Source organism: Thermobia domestica, chromosome 14, assembly GCF_964235325.1.
Source record: "Thermobia domestica chromosome 14, izTheDome1.hap1.1, whole genome shotgun sequence".
Classification (NCBI taxonomy): domain Eukaryota; kingdom Metazoa; phylum Arthropoda; class Insecta; order Zygentoma; family Lepismatidae; genus Thermobia; species Thermobia domestica.
In genome coordinates this window covers 142,105,259-142,124,694 of record NC_137467.1, presented here as the reverse complement: position 1 = coordinate 142,124,694, position 19,436 = coordinate 142,105,259, and the positions used below count along the sequence as shown (strand labels likewise).

At 37.7% G+C, this 19,436-nt stretch overlaps 1 protein-coding gene across 7 annotated transcripts in view; it reads right to left on the bottom strand.

The window, feature by feature from the left end:
- Positions 1-11,856, bottom strand: part of sd (TEA domain transcription factor 1 homolog scalloped) — a 388,541-nt gene extending 376,685 nt beyond the window's left edge. For 4 of the 7 annotated variants that reach the window (XM_081738951.1, XM_081738958.1, XM_081738953.1 and 1 more), the window contains exon 1: positions 11,657-11,848. The gene's annotated coding sequence lies outside the window, so the exon portion shown is untranslated. Of the gene's footprint in view, positions 1-11,656 lie in introns of all 7 variants that reach the window. The other 3 variants (XM_081738954.1, XM_081738957.1, XM_081738956.1) reach the window with 3 other exon arrangements.
- Positions 11,857-19,436: the final 7,580 nt, after the last annotated feature.

Below are 19,436 nucleotides of genomic sequence, written 5' to 3'. Positions count from 1 at the left end.
CGCAATTACATCAGCTCACTGTTAAATGAAACTTTGTACTTCAGACCAGTGCTCTTAAAATTGAAATAAAGGATTCCTGGAACATTCGTTACTCAAATAATTCGGAAAATGAATAATTACACAGTCACACACAAAATAAATAAATACAGAAATAAAAGAACTGTGTACCAGGCCCCAGGGTATGATTCAACGTATTTTGTTACACAGAATCCAAATTTCGAAAGATCGATCGTGTCAATTTTTTTATTATGGGCTAAAAACTTGAGCGATTTTGGATAGGGGGGACACGTTTTTCACACCTATAAAATAAAACCGACACGGTCTGTCGTTCTAGGGTTTCGAAATTTGGATCCTGTGTAACAAAATACATCAAACCCCCTGGGGACCGCTGAACAGAACTTTTTCTTTTTTCATAGCTGTATTGTGTATATCTTTCCTATCCAAAATCGCTAAAGGTTGTCGCATATAAAAAAAAATTGTCATGGTCAATCAACCTGGGGTTTTGCAATTTGGATTCTGTGTAACAAAATACACCGAATCCATACCCCGGGGGCCGCTAAACTTTTTTTTTTTTTTTTTTTTTGTATGACTGTCACATGTATCCTCTCTATCCAAAATCGCTCAAGTTTTCCCCCCATAACAAAAAACTGACATGACTGACCTTTTTGGGGTTTCGAATTTGGATTTTGTGTAACAAAATACATCGAATCATACCCTGAGGTCCAGTGCACAGATATTGTGTCGGGAGGCTGTGCTATGGAACAATTATTCGAATAGAGGCCGGAATGGCTCAATGAGACTGTGTTCTTCGGTGCGTAGTACCTCTACAGTTCGCGTATGTGTGTGTGTTTTCTCAGGGCCCCCTCACTTTTTGTACACAACCAGTTCATTCATTTTACATTATCACCGCCCCCTTTAGCTTATACGGCACAACTGTCGGGACGTAAAACTAACAGGTTAATGAAATTTTTAGAACTCTTAACACTACTGCCTCTGACCAAAATCCACCATCCTTATGAGCTACTTCAATCTTAGACTTCCTTCGTTCTAGTTTGTTCTTCAATGTGAATTCCAGATAAGCTTATCACTATGATTCCAACTTTTTATATATAAAACTTAAGAAAAATGAAAATGTCCCTCTTAGGCTGAGAGAGACGACGATTAAGGCAAATTAATTATGATTGAAGAATTTCTGGAATGAGAGGGTGGGAGGAAACTGTAATACCCGAGAAAGCCCAAGGACACAATGCTGTCCACCACAAACTTGCTTGGTCGAGGATCGACCCAAGGACCCCACGCACTACAGGTGAGGGTTCTACCACTGAGGTATCGTATGCCTTTATATAACTTAATAACATGAATTTCGGAACATATTCTAACCAGTATTCAATAAAGTCACTAAATAAAGCAGACGCACACTGATATTTTTTTGTTTGAGAGATTCAATTCGAGCCCAAGAATGGAGAGGTCCGAATTCACTAGACTCCCTTCCCCGGGGTGCTGACCTGAAGTAAAATAATACAGTACACTTTCGATTATCCGGTCTAGTTCCAAAAAAGAAAACTCCGACTTGAAATATTAAATAACTTTTTTAAACGATCTACTTGACCTGTAACTCCACAAAAGCGCGTCTCTGCGAACTGTCAACAGTCCGCAAAGCGGTCAATTATCAAGTTCTTAAAAAAAAAAAAAAAAGTTTTACTTTTCTAGGGTTATTTTTTCCCGTTTGTGTAATCACGATTTACCAATGGGCATTAAAATAAATAAATAATCCATTTGTTTGTGAAATAGATCTACGCTTTACGCTAATGCTTCGTCTATTTTAAAAAAATTAATCTATTGATACTGTACATTGAATGTCCTTTTGTGTTTCCTTCAGTTTAGTTAGATATAAAATTTATCTTCAGATATGTACAATACTTTTTGTATGTATTAAAAATGTCTAAATTTTTAATACATACAATGTATTATATAAGCGTTTAAAAAGTACTGGCCTGTACTGAGAGGTTAGAAAATATAAACAAGAGCGGGTTTCGTTATAAAAAGTGCTTTTTTTTTTTAATTATATGGATAGGACAAGAAATGATCAATTATAGAATTTCATTTTATTTTTTTAAGTTCAGCCTGCTAATCGGCTTCATTAGGTCGGAAAGTCGGGAATTAATTAAAGTCTACCATGCACATGCAGCACCATACGACCCGCACTAAACTGCTTTGTAAGAAGCCTGGAGATGTCAAGTAACTGTAGCCAGTTGTCAACAAGACGAGAAGACAGAAACGACTCAGGTACAGATTTGTTTTCGAATGTTACGAAGTAGAACCTCTCTGTTATACGCTCAATATTACAGCTGCAACGCTAACGCAACTATTGACGAAAATCATTCTTCCAATTTCCTTCAAACTGATTTTTGAGACAGAGCCGCACATAAGAAAGAAACCCGAACAAAAGCCGGAATTCTAGACTTTTGGGAAGCCGTGTAAGACTTATTTTACTTTCTTGTTAAGCATGAAATTCGCGACAAACAGCCTTACGATGCGCGGCTATAGAATTTGCCACACACTTGTCCACAGAAGCCAAAGTTTTAAGTTTAAAAAAATAAGCAAGAAATTGAAGAAAAAATATATCAGCGAAATTTTAGCAATCTTTGAGTTCAGTTGATTTTGAGTTCAGTGTCCGTCTCAGCAGTGAGGCTATAGGAGACGTGGAATCCGAACATGAGTTAACCCCGGAAATCGAACCCGGGTGTCCCACGCCAAAGGCGCGTACGCTAACCATTTAGCCACGAAGGAGCTCTTTCGTTTTTTTTTTGTTTGTTTGTTTGTTTGTTTTTTATTACAAACTGCAACTTAGAACAAGAATTAGAAGGAAACACATGGAACGAATCAGTTAAACGTGAATAAATGCAGCGTTTCCTTGTGAAGATCTACCAGATTCAATGAAGAGCATCTTTCCCTTGCAATCAAAGAACTTGTTGGTAGTTAATACAACAATTTATTCACTCATGTAATATACTAACTTAATAGCTGAAATATCCGTAAAGAAAAAAAGTGAAATAAATAACGAAGATAAACGCCTCCTGCGTTGACTCTGTCAGTTCCTGAACTGGCTGTCATGTCCTTTCTTGCGTAAACTTAAGTTGAAATGTACATGAATCGGCACTGTCACCAATTAGCTAAACGATCCCGAAAACGATCAATTCGACACTAATATCAGCAATTTTGGATGTCATTTTTCACGTACCCCCCTTATAATACGTTATTAATGTTCTAAGTAGAAATAAAGAATCACAGGAACCAATACACGGATACGTGAAAATAAAGCATATTCCCACATATGAAAATAAATCATATTGCCACAACCGGAAAAATGAATTCATTCAGATGACTGCGAACTACATATCCTACAATGTTAGACAACCCGCGTAAGCTATGTACAAGGCGGGTTGCATAACTGTAAGGCATACCATGTTTCTCGTTTATTTCTAGATACAGTACTATCGTCTGTGCTGCACATCAAAATCAGAAAGCAGAAAAGCTAGTCCCAAGTCATTAGCATAATAAATCGGGAGCAATTGCGTAGATGTGAATTTGTGCTCACTACACAAACATATAAACTTTTATTTCACTTAATCACGATCCATCTCACCTTCAAGCGATAGTAAATACTCGTCAGATCTTGAAGAAAAAATAAATAAATAAATTTCAAATCATGAGTATCAATCTTCTCTTAAAATGTGTGGGCCAATATTAAGGTGCAGAGAATATCCCTTTAATCAAAATAGTATTTCTTTTCTCTCAAAGTTACCGTGGTGTACAGAGACTCACACACACGCGCAGAAGAATGTGTTTAGTGTGGAATGGCAAAAACCAACCGCAGTGGCCTGATAAAGTTAGAAACTATAGCTAAATATCATTAGCAGTTCCATAGTCAAATGCGAAAGGCAGTAGTCATTAAATCACATATCGTCTAAACGCATTCAACTTCGTACGTTGGCGCATTAATCGGATTACCAAGGAACCAAGAGCACAAGGTGAAAATACAGTATTTAAACAGAAGAAGGAACTGACGATACATATTCCTGTCATATACATTTTTATTTCGTTCATCATACAAAATAGAACTGTGGAGCTTCAAATTGCCTTGATATGCTGTAAACTAGTTTATTTTCTTATTTTTAAGCCACAGAGATTTAACAAATACAGAACCAACTGTGAAGCAGAAAAGGTACCTTCTTGGTACTCAGAATCGATGTAAGCCTTTGTCTTATGAAACCAATGTAATTCTACAGTGAAGCAGAATATATAATGTATATTCTGCTTAATTAATTACATCAAGAGGCATTAATTATTTCATTAATTAGGCATAATTATAATCTATACCTAATTAACATAGAAGGCCAACTATCGATAGTACAAGCAATATTTTAGACGATCCACGCAATTTTTACAGTAATAAAGTGCCCACAATATAGGCAAACAAATGTTATGATGCTTTTTTTTTTTTAGTATACATTGACAGGCAAATGAAGCTCGTAACGCAAATCGGAGTGCGCTAAGAACTTCGCATCTTTACAATTAAGCTCAAGTGAAACATATGAAAAATATTTCAACGGTCGACTTGTCACAAGCACCACTATAATTTTCTGGAGAAGTTTCCAAACGCCCCCTATATTACAATTTTACTGTGCGTATGTCCGTTCGGGAGAGAAAATCTCAGGAACGACTTGATGAGTCACTAATTTTGACCAGGATATACACACAGAGTCAAAACCTAGGTATCAAGTTTGTTGATAAAATTAGTCTATCCAGTAGATCCCAAAATACGGACAATCAAAAATTGGTACCGCATGTATTAAAAGTCCCACTGTAATACCCAACCCGATTGTTCCAAACGTCACTTCTTGCATACTTCTCAGTTTCTTTATATATAACCAAACTAATTCATGTGGTTCCGATTTGTTCATGTTTTCGTCAAAAACTATATTACATGGCGCGCACACAAAATTTCACACTCGCATCACTGATTAATTACACATTCACATCCTTTGTCAGCAGCGAGGCTAAGCGGGAAGAGACCTACAAATCTCAAGTAAACTGTGGGGGTAGAGTATAGTAGTTCAGTGGTGGAACACTGGTGCTTGGGGGATTCTGGTTCGATCCCGGTCAAGTAATTTGTAGTGAACATAGTGTCCGTGAGTTTTCTCGAGGTACTTCCGTTTTTCCCACATTATCATTCTACCAATTTTTCCATTATCATTCACCTTAACCGTCCGTCTCTTTAGCCTAACGGGCATAATCGTGGGTGAAAGATTTGATTTAAAGTAAAATCCGAAGACTGTAGGGTTTCTATGTTTCCCCACCGGAAATCGAACTCAGAATCTCCTGTATCAGAAACACACCTTCTGGGCACTAGATTAAGAATAAGGACTAGTGATACCGTTGGGTTGTTTAACATGGTGAGTCAGAGAGTGATTTCAAGAGGCATCTATTCTAATGCAGTATTAGTGATGGGTAAAGATTGAATTTCATTTTCAAGACGCAACTATTTACTTAGCACCTGCACTGGAAATTTGTTTCGTATAAGGGATTGTTCTATAGGCTAATGGAAATCGAAATATTTAATTCAAGTCCCTCGGTAATGCTCTGTAGAAAAAAAGGAAACAATAACGAATGCTAGCATATGATGAATCGATTGAATGATGAAACGGGGAAAAGGGAAGAAATAACATCCGAGAAACCAACTTATCCACTATAAACTCAAATGGTCTAGAATCACTCTACAGACCCTGCACACCAGAAGTGATTGCTCTGCCACTTACTCAAATGTGGTACCTGGGGGCATGGTGGTTCAATGGTAGAGCGCCTACTTCTGGTATGTGGGGTCCCTAGTCCGATCCCCGCCAAAGTATGTATGTACACAACATCGTGGGTTTTCACGGGATAGTTCCGTACCCTCCCACTTTCCCATTCCGCCATTTCTTCCATAATGATTCACTTACTTTAATAATCGTCCTCCTAGCCTAAAGGGCACAATTGTGGGACGTTAAACTGAAATATTTTCAAATGTGGTACCTTCTCAGAAACTTGAGCAAAACAGTAGCTTAGTGGTAGAGCGCTTACCTCTGGTTGAGAGGTCCCTGGTTCAATCCCAGACTAAGACAGCAATTTATTTCATGATCATATACTTTAATAATCATCATTCTGCTTTAGCCTAAAAGCCATAACCGTGAAACGCAAAACTATACATTATAGAACATGAACTCCGAGCATGCACGGCAAAGACGCCAACCATACACTCCTCGGATAGTTCTTAAATACCTCATTAGGAGAGGGGAGGTATATCAGTTAAGTTGTAAAAAGCTTATCTCTAGTGATACGAAGAGTTACAGATCGATTCCAACACATGTCAGATGATGGTAATTAGGGCCAGATTTCGGGGGCACACCGGTGCCATGTACCCCTTCCCCTTTCTTCGTGGTAAATATACACCATCCAAAGCGAGAGGACAGAAGTAAAAATAACAACTATTCCCGAAATTTTTTACTGACATTTTTCCATTTGGGTTTAAAAGAAAGCGGAGTTTTGCAAAAGCAATAGTTTAAGTCAATTTTCTGAAGACTGACGGAAAAGGATTCACCGAGACCAGACACTCAGTATATCCAAGGCGATTTCTCTCTCTAATTTGCTTAACACGATTTTTAAAAATCAAATTTACTGGTAGTTATCGCTGCAGCCCGTCAGAAAATCCTGAATCCGCTCCTGGTGATGATAATTATGCTTCCTAATGTCCTTCCTTTCCAAATATTTTGATTAGTCTTATGTAATTATTATCTCTCTGTAGAAGTTTAGCGTCCCTTTTTTAGGGAAGCTATATAAGATACGGACTTCCAGTTTAAGGTGGGATTCGAACCAAATCCCACTAGGAAATCGAACTCAGGACCACGTGCAAAAAAAAATACACGCTTACCCAATAGACGATAGAGGAGGGCATAATCTCTTTCCTTCAAACTGCAGAACAAACAAAATCCAATGAGAAGATCTGCTATTAACAGTAGAGTGATACAATCGGAAATTCATCCAAAGAAATTCCGAAATGAAATCTTTGAGTTTTACGTCCCACGGTTATGCCGGTTAGGCTAAAGGAGACGGTGATGATGAGAGATGAGTGAAATGGTGGCATGAAGAAAGTGGGAGGAAACGGGAGAACCCCGAGCACGGTGTTTGTCCACCACAAAGTTCACTTGGCGGGGGCTAGGATCGAACCCGGGACCCCAAGCACCAGAGGTGAACGCTCTACCACTGAGCCACCGCGCCCCCCGTAAAGAAATTCCGAATGAAATGTAATATGAAGTTGTCCGTCCAATTATGAACAGCTTCTTTGCAAGACACGCTGGAAAGACGCATGATTTAGTTACCTCACCACAGGATGCTTTACTTTGCTAAGATACAACCTGAGGACTAACACTGGGATTTCCACAAGCCACCTGGATTTCCCAAGCAACAGAACAGCGAAAATTCTGAACAGAAAGTAGTTGAAATCAGTACGAAAAACGCAAAGGTATAGCCAAGTGTTTTTCTGATTACCGAAACTCCACCTCTACTATTAGGTTTCAACATTAATCGTAACCTATTAACATTAGGAGGTGACTTACTCAAAGAGGATCTCCTGCAGTGCACTAAGATCCTCCGCTAACCTCTTCAATAATCAATTATTCAAAAAAAAAAGAGACTATGAATAAGGAAACACGCATCCAAATCAAGTGGTCCTTAATTTCAAAATCCGGACTAAATTTTTACATTCCGTAATAAATTTGCCTTTACAGTCAAATCTTTAAAAAAAAAACTTTAATTTCGATGCTGTAGACCAAAGGTTTCCATAGTTCTTAAGAGGCCTAATCCCGGCGAACTTAAAATGCCGCTAAGTTCACAGTAATTATGCGATATCTTCAAATAGATCAAATATAATCGAAATGTGGAACAAGAGCGCCATAGACAATATCATTTTACATGAGATACCGTTATCACGACTCACTTATCTGCTTTCGATTTCGAGCCATTTTGAAAATCGGCATTTATTTTCGCGTTTCTAAACGGCTGAAAACGGAATGCCACTAGGTGACTGGTAATAACAGTATCTCATGTAAAATTCCCACGCCCAGCCTCGAAATCATCATTGCAAACACCGATCAAACCTGCATCAACTAAATCATTTAAAATCTGCGCTTATCCGTATCGAACGGTACGATTCCAGCAATCACTTGCATGTAGTTAAAAAAGAAAAATAATAAAATAAAATCTGAAACCTAAAACTATAGACCAAGGGCGACCAATGAAGTGCATATGCATAAAGCCTTATAACCTTCTACCTTACGCATTGCCGGACTCTTGCGCAGCTTACACAACAGAAGAAATGCCCGCTATCACCGGATCAACGAGCGCCAACAGTTGTTCTGAGTCAACGTTGAAACTTCTCAAACAACACAAAGTAACGAGTCCATAAATTTTACAGTATAAGAACGTTTTTTTTAATTTAACAGGGATGCTAATGGTAAAATGTAAGCATAAAAAAAAAAATCTATATACAAAATTTTATACAATGCGACAGTTAATAATTACGCTACGTTAACAAATTGATTGCGAAAACAATATCCGTACTGTAATGTAAAAACAATACCCACAATACCAAAAACTATGTTCCTGATTATACGATCTCGGAGCCCAAAATGGTTAAGACAAGTAAATTATTCACTACGAGTGATCATCATTTTTTCTTATATACTGGGAATATCTACACGTAAATGAAACAGTGTTCCGTGTGTGTGTGTACACACAAAAGAGTCATCTAGAGCTACCTATTTTGTACAGTCAGTGACAAAAGTTATTTCCGTTCGATGAAATTAGTTTCGTAAATAACTTCAGAATGGAAGGACAATTTGAGTAGTTTCCAGTAGATTAAAAAAAGGATATAATTTTCTGTACGTTCAAGCCGTGCCACCATTATTTCCAAAATAAATTTCATCATATCGCGTACTTTTGAACGTTAGTCACTTCTACTTGTATTGGACTAATGGTCAATCGAAGAAGACCTCAGTTTGAGAAACGCTATCATAAATTCTCCAACGCACCTTCAATCTGGCAGGCCATAACCCATGGTGAACTGTGCCAATAATTAATCTGGAAGCGTAATCTTGAACCAACCCAAACGAGATTAAATTGTATGTATGTAAGATCTGTAATATATGAGATAATCCAATAAAAATAATAAATTTAAGGTATAAAAGATTACTCTACACAAACTACGACCACCAATGATCTATCTATCCGTTCTAATCAAACAGAAAACCACTCCAAAAATAATCAAGTCGAAGTCCATAATTAATTGGCAACAGACGACTGGGAGCCCTGTTTACTACGTTAAATAAAAGTCAAGTCCTATCCTTCCGTCGTAAACCAGCTCATCAACTTGTATCCCTAAATTAGAAACAATAGCCTTGTGCCTCCGGCAAAGTGATGGCATAGGGCGGAGTGCAGAGGACCGAGAGGAGAGGGCGGGGGCACAAGTCTTAACTGCACAACTGTTCCAGCCCCTCTGATAAATTGGCGACACTTCCCAATCCACCTCTTCAGGATGATGGCTTTTTGGCTACCACCAAAAATAACTCTGTTCAGCTCTTGGCTAAAGATAGACTGGAGCAGTCCACGTCTGGTAGTGCCAAGTGCTAGTTTCTCTCACCCCACCTCTCCTAAAAACACACATTATACATCACACTTTTCTTCATTCGCTTTCACAACTTTTGCTGCCTGACTTAGAACTTCTTATTCAGCAGTGGTTTTAATTCCTGACATAAAAACGATTATCTCAGCGATGAGAAAAAAAAAAAAGAAAGAAAAAGAAACAAATCGTCATATAACACACACACACCGCACTACTTTGCTTTTCCCTTAGCTTTTTTTATCACTCCCATAATCGCATTACGTGTAACAAGCATTATACCATCTACCGCCGCAATTTCAATCCCCAAATACACTTGTAAATTTTAACAATTTTCCCTGGGAGAAATTTTCAATACACTTGGAAAGGGTGAAATATCACAATGCAAAATAATAATAATAAAATCCACATCGTGCAATACCCCCAAGGACACCACCTGAAACAATTCACCCGTGGTGACTAAAATATTTAAACCTGGGGACAAACGTTTAATACACGGGGGTGAGAAGTTCCACTGAAAATTACTGGCAACCCCCATCAAGCACGACTGGAGATACAGCTCCTGGAGAATCCCCCTCGGCCACCCCTTGAAATCATAATTTTAAAATGTCACGAGTGCGAAGTTAATATTCCAAAGTCCATCTTTTCCCGGAATTCGATTCCTTATAGATCATTTGCCAAACTAGTAATTTGACATTATGATATATTGAGATATCAAGAATTCGAATAACGAATTACAAAGATATATAGCCCTATACCAACGAACACGTAAAGCCAATGTGCTGGCTACATATAACATTCATATAATATTAAAACTGAAGAATTTAGTTAAATTATTTTAACAGTAGCACCACTTCTACTTTCTAAAAAGACGAAGATACCACAGCAACAAGTATTAAAATTAACAATAAAAAGATCCACACAGACCCCATTACAACTTTTGAATGGAATATATTTACAATATATTTGATAGATAATTGGAGCTTGAAAGCAATTTTCAACCAGGGAGCTTTAAGACACAGGACCAACTATTTGAGCTACTATGTATCGCATAAGCTACCACCACCGGGAATAGAACCCGGGACCACGCAGATGCAATTTGAAAACAAAGGGTCACACACGACATCTTTGTTTGCATTTCTTTTTCAACCAGGTCCTTATACACAGGAGACTACGCCTGGTTATAGAAATCAACACTGATTCCTAGTATTAGATCAACAAATCTTATCTATATTTACAAACACTGAAAAACAAAAATAAATATTGACGTATAAGACTAAACACTTCGTTCGCTAGTGCAATTTAGCGCAGTATTGTTTAGAAAATTCCAGCAAAACATTCGCAATACAGGCAAGGTTTGCGCAAATTTAAAAAAAAATCCACGTTTATTACAATAAATAAACATTTTCTGACGGTGTCTTTTGATATAAAAATCCTCACCTCATGTATTGTCATGCCCTTCTTGCCACACAAATTGAAAGATAAAGAAATGCGGAATAATAATATATACTGCCACGCTGCTACCACACCGGTCTTTTGAATATTACTCGCCTAGCTTCACTGGACAACACGAAAACGAACGGTCAGACATGCTTTCGCGAAGCCAACACACTGAAACGGACCGACATTGCCTGCTACAACACTCAGCTTCAAGCTTGTATTCGTAGAAAACCTTTCTCTTAGATGGTTCTCTAACTCGATCAATAATTACCAAGGGTGCTGTGGATTTTTCCAGCCTGTTTGGCCAGCTTAAAATCCGTGGTTTACTCAAACTCCCAACGATGTTAATTCAATTCCATCGTCGCCGGAAGTTAGAAGTGGCAAACATGACAAGTATGTAAAGTATTAGAGGTATCGCGATCACATTGCCTGCATTTTAGGCGCTTTACAGGGCGAATACTGCCTTAATTCGACAAAAATTATATTAAATTAGATAGTACTCACCACAGGAAAAGTTGATAGCCTCCTCGGCGAACTTTGGTGAAAATTAGGACGGTATTTGGTCCGTAAATATGACGAGTAAGTCTGATTTTGGTATGCCAAGAATGGCACAAAGAATCCAGACAACGCACAGTACTAGTGCGCAGCCAGTTCGCGCACATGGTGACACAAGCCTCCCGAGGGAGAATTCAGAGTTTGATCGCCACGTTGTTTGAGCCTTCTTGTCACGTAGTAGCTTGCTTACGTTTTGTGTGAGCGTCTATAGCCGACAGTTTCGTCTGTCATTTGCAGTAGAATGCTTAGTGGATCCAAAACAGGAGGGAAGGGGAAGGAAGCAAGTGGGAAATATAGCGGTAGAAACGAAAAAAAAAGTGGTGTAATGTTCGGTTCATAGTAAAACATCACGTGCTTCGTTTTGCTTCTTTTTTTATTATTTCAATCTTATTCCATATTCTCCCCCCACTTCCCCTAACTGTCCGCCTATTAATTATAAATCATAGAGATACTCGTGGTGCAATTGGAAGCCACGACCACATGGATTGAGAGAGAAAACGAAGTCTTGTTGATATACACAGGATTGTGATGCACTTCAGGGCTACGAAGTGGGGGCAGACGGGTCTATTTTTATCATCTCACAGGCAGTGTATGTGTGAGGAAAACAACAGCTGCAGTTGTGTGAAGCGTAACTTGTCCGATCAAACAACTATGGAGCAAGTTTTTTTGTTTTTTTATCTTAAAAAAATCTCTTATAGAGTATTATGCACTTTTTCCCCCTTAAACCATTGGATCTATATTTAGTAAAGTTAGACAAAAGGATAGAATACTAAACAATTCTGGATAAACAACTTGGTTTCTTTCGCCTACTTCATAATCACTGAAATAAGTACAGATTCTAAAATTCGTTCATTTTGATCAGATACATTTAAACTGTTCTTCTGATAATAGTTTTCGCTTTCTTTTTTTTTTCCCTTCTGTTTTTGTTTTACCATGTAGTCAGTGTGCATCTCCAATCCCGGTTACACTGAGATGCGGAAACAACGAAGTACCATAAACTTAAGAATGAATTGTCATCTAAACGATTTATTTGCCGGGAAAATTTAAGATAATTAAATTGATGTTAAATAATAAATACACATGAAATGTGAAGAAATTATTCATAGTTGAAAGAGATCTCTCGAGATACTATCGCAAGAAAAATTGTAAATGATAGCATTCTCACTTTATAATAGGGAGATTCTGAGTCAGTTAAGACGCCAGAAGGGGGCGAGCGCCCCCCCCCCCTGTAGCATGCCTATAGCCTGTACTCAGACTGTAATGTGTATATGAAGTAACATGAAACTAGGGATTAGCGCCCATGGTAGCATGCCTGCCCCAAAACTTATATGTATTGACTTACCAATTCTGTACATCAGTGGTTTCCAACCAGTGTGTCGCACACTCTCATATCGAGTGTCGCGAAATTTTAAGAATTTAAAAATCATGAAGTATTTAATAGTAACTAGCAATTAAAATCACTTTTGAGACAGATTGTACCAGTCAACGCCTCCAGTGGTAGCGACAATATTAAATACTACAGAGTCACTATTTTATGCAAACTTTTTACTATTCGACTCGATTGGCATTTATGTGTGTTCCAAGATGACTCTTAATACTTATTCGATTTTGATTAAACTCGGTACGTCCCTTCCTTCCATTTGCAGAATCTCCCTAACCCTAATATTTGAGGTCGCAATCCATCGAGTAGAAGGGGGCGGGATAAAGTGAGTAAAACACATCCATGTTGCAAGTTGATACATATACACGCGAGACATTTTTCCAACATAAACTACGCATTAAAAAAAAAATCACAAATTAATGTATGTTTTCTTTATGGCATTGGGGGTATCCTCTTGGGGTTAAACTCTCCCAATAATTAAAATGTGAATCCGTCTCAATTTCAAAAATGTGTACCACGATTATTTTCGTTAAAAAAAAAAATGATTTTCACATAATGTGACGTACATTGTTTTGAGTCTTCCGGATTATTTCATCTGCAGGGAGTTAAAATCAGTAAATAATACAGTAGTAAATTTACCCTCTTAGCATCCCCCTCCCGAGTTTTCTTTTAGAGTTCCACAATAGATTTTCTAAAATTCATTCGATTTCGATACAATATAATGTACACTTTCTTTGACTTTTTTTCCGTAATCTGCAGTGTTTGAAGTTAAAGTCAGTCAAGAATGAGCTGCGAATTCAGACTCCTTATGTAGCATGGATTAACCCACCCCCTCATTAAGAAAATATTTTCCACGATCATTTCCGTTACAACTGTTCGATTTTGGTGTAATATGTAGTGCATTTGCTTTAAGGCTTCACAATCATTCGCCCTGCATGGTGCTGAAATCAGTAAAAAATTACGTAGTGGATTCCCCCCTCCCAATTTTTAGTTCCACGATAACTTATATAAATAATTTGTTTTTGATACAATGTTATATATGCTTTCTTTGATTCTTTTCCGTAAACCCCTGTGCTTGAGATTAAAATCAGTCAATAGTCGGCGATGAATAAGCCCTCCAATATGGTATGGACAAACGCTTCTCCATCTCAGATTTTAAAAAATATGATCCAAGATATCTTTCCTAAAATATTAGCTTTTCGAGGAGTTTGGCGTACACTCAGTAGCGTACGCAGGAATTTATTTCGGGAGGAGTCCAAACTCAATATGAGACTATTTTATATTAAAATTTCTAAAATTGCCCCTAAAATGAGGCTAAATTTACACAAAAGTCGAAACTTGGGGGGTCCGGACACCGAGGACCCACCCTCTGCGTACACTTTTCGAGGCTTCACAATCATTTCCACTACTTGGATTTAAAATGAATTAAGAATAAGAGAGTGACCGTCCCCGCCAGTAGGTTTAAATAAATATATTCTATGATAACTTTCGAAGTATTCAATTTTAACAGAATATGATGTATGAGATTATTGACGCTTTCATTAGTTGCCCCCCCCTCTTGCAATTGAAGTCAATCTAGTATCAAGACTCACTTAACTCTTCCCCTCCCGAAGATTTAAATAAAAATTCTGTAATTTTGTCGAATGTTTTTTTTTGGGGGGGTATTTCTAACTGTCTCAATTAATTACTTGCAGTTGAAATGGGCAAATAATTTTTTTTTTAATTTTATATTTTTCTGAATACACAATTTTATAGAACATGTGTGTGTGTGTTTTGTGGGAAAGTTGAAGGTTATTCCTATAGTCTACGGTTGAAATTAGTGAGAGGGAGGATCACTCGTTTCAACAATGCGAAAAATGAAATGAAATCTTTCAGTTTAACGTCGCACGATTATGCATTTTAGGGTAAAAGAGATGATGATTAAGGCAACTGAATGATAATGGAATGAGAAACGGGAGTCCCCACGGACAAGATGTTGTCAACCACAAGTTTACTTAGCCGGGGATCAAACCAGGGGCCCCACGCCCCAGAGGTAAACGCTCTACCACTGAGCACCGTGCCCCCAATTCAACAATACACAGCATCACTTACGTTACTTAAAAAAAAAAAAAATCAAACAAATGTGTTACGATGTAAACGTTTAGTAAGGTGTGTTGTCAGTCAAAAAAAGGTTGGGAACAGTTGCCACACATAGTAGAGATTTTTTTTTTTTTTTTGTGATATCCCTTCACTATTTCCGCGGTTTTTCTTCTTGTTCGCAATTTAGACAAAACAAGGATTAGGTAAAATAGGAATCCTTATTTGGCCTAAACTAGATGATGTAAATGTTACAATTTATCTGTCATAACGGTATGAAATATTTAGGTACAATGATGCGATACGATTCAAATGTGAGTCCGACCATTCTGATTGGATGTTTACCTGTTCTATCAGCAGATCTCGGGATCTGATTTTAAGCTTATAGATTTGGGAAGACTTCCTTCCAAAGTTCCTTTTCATCTTTATCTCCTACTGTCAGTGTTACTAGTAAGTAATAGGTTTATATGAAATTCTGGTAATAAATAAGACTGAGATCGAACCTATGACCATTTATACCAAATGTAGTCACTTTTCCAGCTTGCTAGATCTCCAGAAATCCTGTATTCTCTTGTGGATAAATGAACAGGAAATACAGATATCTCTACAACACCTGTCAGGAGCGCGGGGTTTTGAAAAGCAGTGGAAGTGTACACAACTGGGGCTCTAAAGTATGGAATACTCCCAGGGAAACCCTTCCGGAAATTTTTGAAAATTGAATTGTAGTTATAGGAATTTTTATGTTAAATTCGAGTTTTTTCTTTCTTGTTTGTTTTTCACATGGAAAATATTCTTGATTGAAATTATCAAGGATGTTATAAAATAGAGGGTCTCCCCATACATATCTTCATCATATGAACTCAATGAAGCCAATAAAACAACCGAGCATCGTCTGAGACGGCACGTCTGATTGGCTACTCTCGTTTCCTCCATGATTGTTGGTTCGAAGCATTGCGAGCTTAGTGGCGCGGAGTAGGTGTGGCGAAGCTTTGACGTATGGCTTCACTATTTTGTTGTATGGGCAGATCCTCTATTTTATAACATCCTTGGAAATTATGGTGGCGAACCCACGGAGATTCTAAATTCTAACCCCCTACCTTAGCTCTTGTTATGCCATTCTGAACCGTAATCTCCGGACATTAGATTTTTTTTTTTTTTAAGAAAAGAAAGTAAGTGGAGTTAGCTAAATAGAAGAAAATTTAAGTGTATATTGTTGTATAGTGATATGCAATGCAGCATATACCTAGATAGTGATATAGAGAAAGACGATAAATTAAAGTGAATGCTGATAGGAAAAAAGTAAAAAGAAATTAGAGACCTCGGAGAAAACACACGGACACAATGTTATTTAGCACAAACACAGGTGGTCTAGAATCAAAGTAGGAATCTTTTGAATCGAAAGTGAGGGTTCTGCAATTGAACTATTGAGTCTCTTAAAGCATAATTATTACCAGCGACTATACTAATGTAGGCTAGTTGTCACTCGATACAAGAACTCGCCTTAGCGCTCCCCTTCCCCCTGGCCAACCAAACCAAAACGCTCCCCGACTACACCTGATATTGGCATCGCAGAGTAATTCTCCTATTTAATTTTTTCGTCAAGTAGTAAAGCTTGATTTCAAAAATTGCAGTACATAATTTAATTTTTAGTACAAGATAAAACACCAAATTATGATTAGCATTTGATTACCAAATGATCTCAAAGTAGCATGTTCGACATATTCTTATAGTCTTGCGAATCACAATGTTTTTGGAATTATATCAGGATGTGCATATGTGTAGAATAAAACAACAGTCTGTTGCTTTAGAATAGAATATTTAATTATGACAAACAGTCAATCTGTTATTTCCAGTATTATACTCGGACATTTTACAATTCTCCTAAATCGATATAAGTTAAGTAAAAACACAAAAAGCTAGAACTAAAATTTAACTTTGTGGGCTCTTTTGGCTGCAAAGGTTTTTACAATGTCCTCAAAAGATAGCTTTAAAGTTAACTTATACTCTTATGGATATGATCCTAAGGTTGGTGAGTCGTCGTTTCTGACAAGTAAACCTTACGTTTGGGTGAATCGAGTTGCTGACTGAGACACACATGAAAAAGTAGTACTAAATGTGATTAGTATTTCAGTGAAGTTTTAGGTGCGAAGCTCCAGGGGTTTAGGAGATACAGCTACCAGAACATCACATGGAAGTACAGAATAGTCTTCATACAGTTGGAGGTAAAAGCTCTGTAAGACCTCTTGTAACGACAAAAGGTGCATAACAAATATATGGGTACATATTAGGACTAGGGGGAAGTCATATAGTAAGGGTATATCTGACGGCGGCCATCTTGAAATCCGCCATTTTGAATCAAGCTTAAGTTTTTAAAATAGGAATAGGGTCATGTGATACATGATTTAAGACTCAAATTTAATCAGAAGAACAATGGTGACGTTAATTTTGATTTACGCGCAATTGGTAAAAAGTTACAGGGAAATTAAATATTGTTGCAGCATATGTATTAGTTCTTTACCCCACCTTGTAAATTTTGTTTTAATGATAATAATTAAATAAAAAGCAGGTGGATAAATATTAGGTCTATGGTAAGAGTTGCATTGATGGCGGCCATGTTCAAATCATCCATTTTGAATCAGACAAAAGTTTTAAACAAAACGCATAACAGTGAGACCTTATTAATAGCAAATTTTACCATAACCATTTTTAACAATTTTTGCTTTATCATTAACCAGCACAAAGTTAAATGGATCGCTTCTTACGACTACTGCTTTGACGGAATTGTTAACGACAAATGTGTCAAGTGTAACTCGATTGCCTGTGTCAGGTGTGCTCACTGTGAGCAGAGCATTTGTGCAAGTCATGCACTCTTTTCTGAATTACATATTGATTGTACTAATTGAGGACTTTTCTGGAAAACACCAAAGACCCAAGTTCAATTATGACTCAGTTCCACTTTGGTCATTTTTATTTAAATTAGCAACTTGTTTATGCGATAACAAATGCTGGTTAATGATAAAGCAAAAATGGTTATACCGTTGGATTTATGGTAAAATTTGCTATTAATAAGGTGTCACTGTTACGCGTTTTGTTTAAAACTTTTGTCTGATTCAAAATGACGGATTTAACAAAGCCGTCAACAAGGCAACTCTTACCATAGACCTAATATTTATCCATCTGCTTTTTATTTAATTATTATCATTAAAACAAAATTTACAAGGTGGGGTAAAGGACTAATACATATGCAGCAACAATATTTAATTTCCCTGTAACTTTTTACCAATTGCGCGAAAATCAAAATTAACATCACCATTGTTCTTCTGATTAAATTTGAGTCTTAAATCATGTATCACATGACCCTATTCCTATTTTAAAAACTTAACCTTAATTCAAAATGGCGGATTTCAAGATGGCCGCCGTCAGGTATACCCTTACTATATGACTTCCCCCTAGTCCTAATATGTACCCATATATTTGTTATGCACCTTTTGTCGTTACAAGAGGTCTTACAGAGCTTTTACCTCCAACTGTATGAAGACTATTCTGTACTTTCATGTGATGTTCTGGTAACTGTATCTCCTAAACCCCTGGAGCTTCGCACCTAAAACTTCACTGAAATACTGACCACATTTAGTACTACTTTCTCATATGTGTCTCAGTCAGCAACTCGATTCACCCAAACGTAAGGTTTACTTGTGAGATACTTTTTTTTAAAATGATTTTCAGTTTGCTAAAACTCTTTTTCTTACCGGGGGCGCGGTGGCTCAGTGGTAGAACGTTCACCTCCGGTGCTTGGGGTCCCTAGTTCGATCCCAGCTCGCGCCATGTGGACTTAGTGGTGGACAAACACCGTGTGCGTGGGTTTTCTCGGAGTTCTCCCGTTTCCTCCCACTTTCTTCATTCCACCATTTCACTCATTTTTCATTATCACCGTCTCCTTTAGCCTAACCGGCATAATCGTGGGACGTTAAACTTAAAGATTTTCATTTTTTCCTTTTCTTACCTTATAAAACCAAAGCACTTGGGGTAACGGCCCAATTTATGGGCCTTAGCCGCTCCACGCCATCTGTTAGTGACTAGTGGAACTACGTCCAGCCTAGCAACGCGTGGTCAGTGCGCCGCGTTCCCTATCCGTAACCGGCGTATCCTGGGCTTGCTAGACCTAGTGGCTGTTACGTCTTTTATTCACGTGACTCTCTAGTTTTGCCTCACTAAGCTGGGTGGACGCCGGAAATTGGGGAAGCACCAGCCGTAAATCGAACCCGGGACATA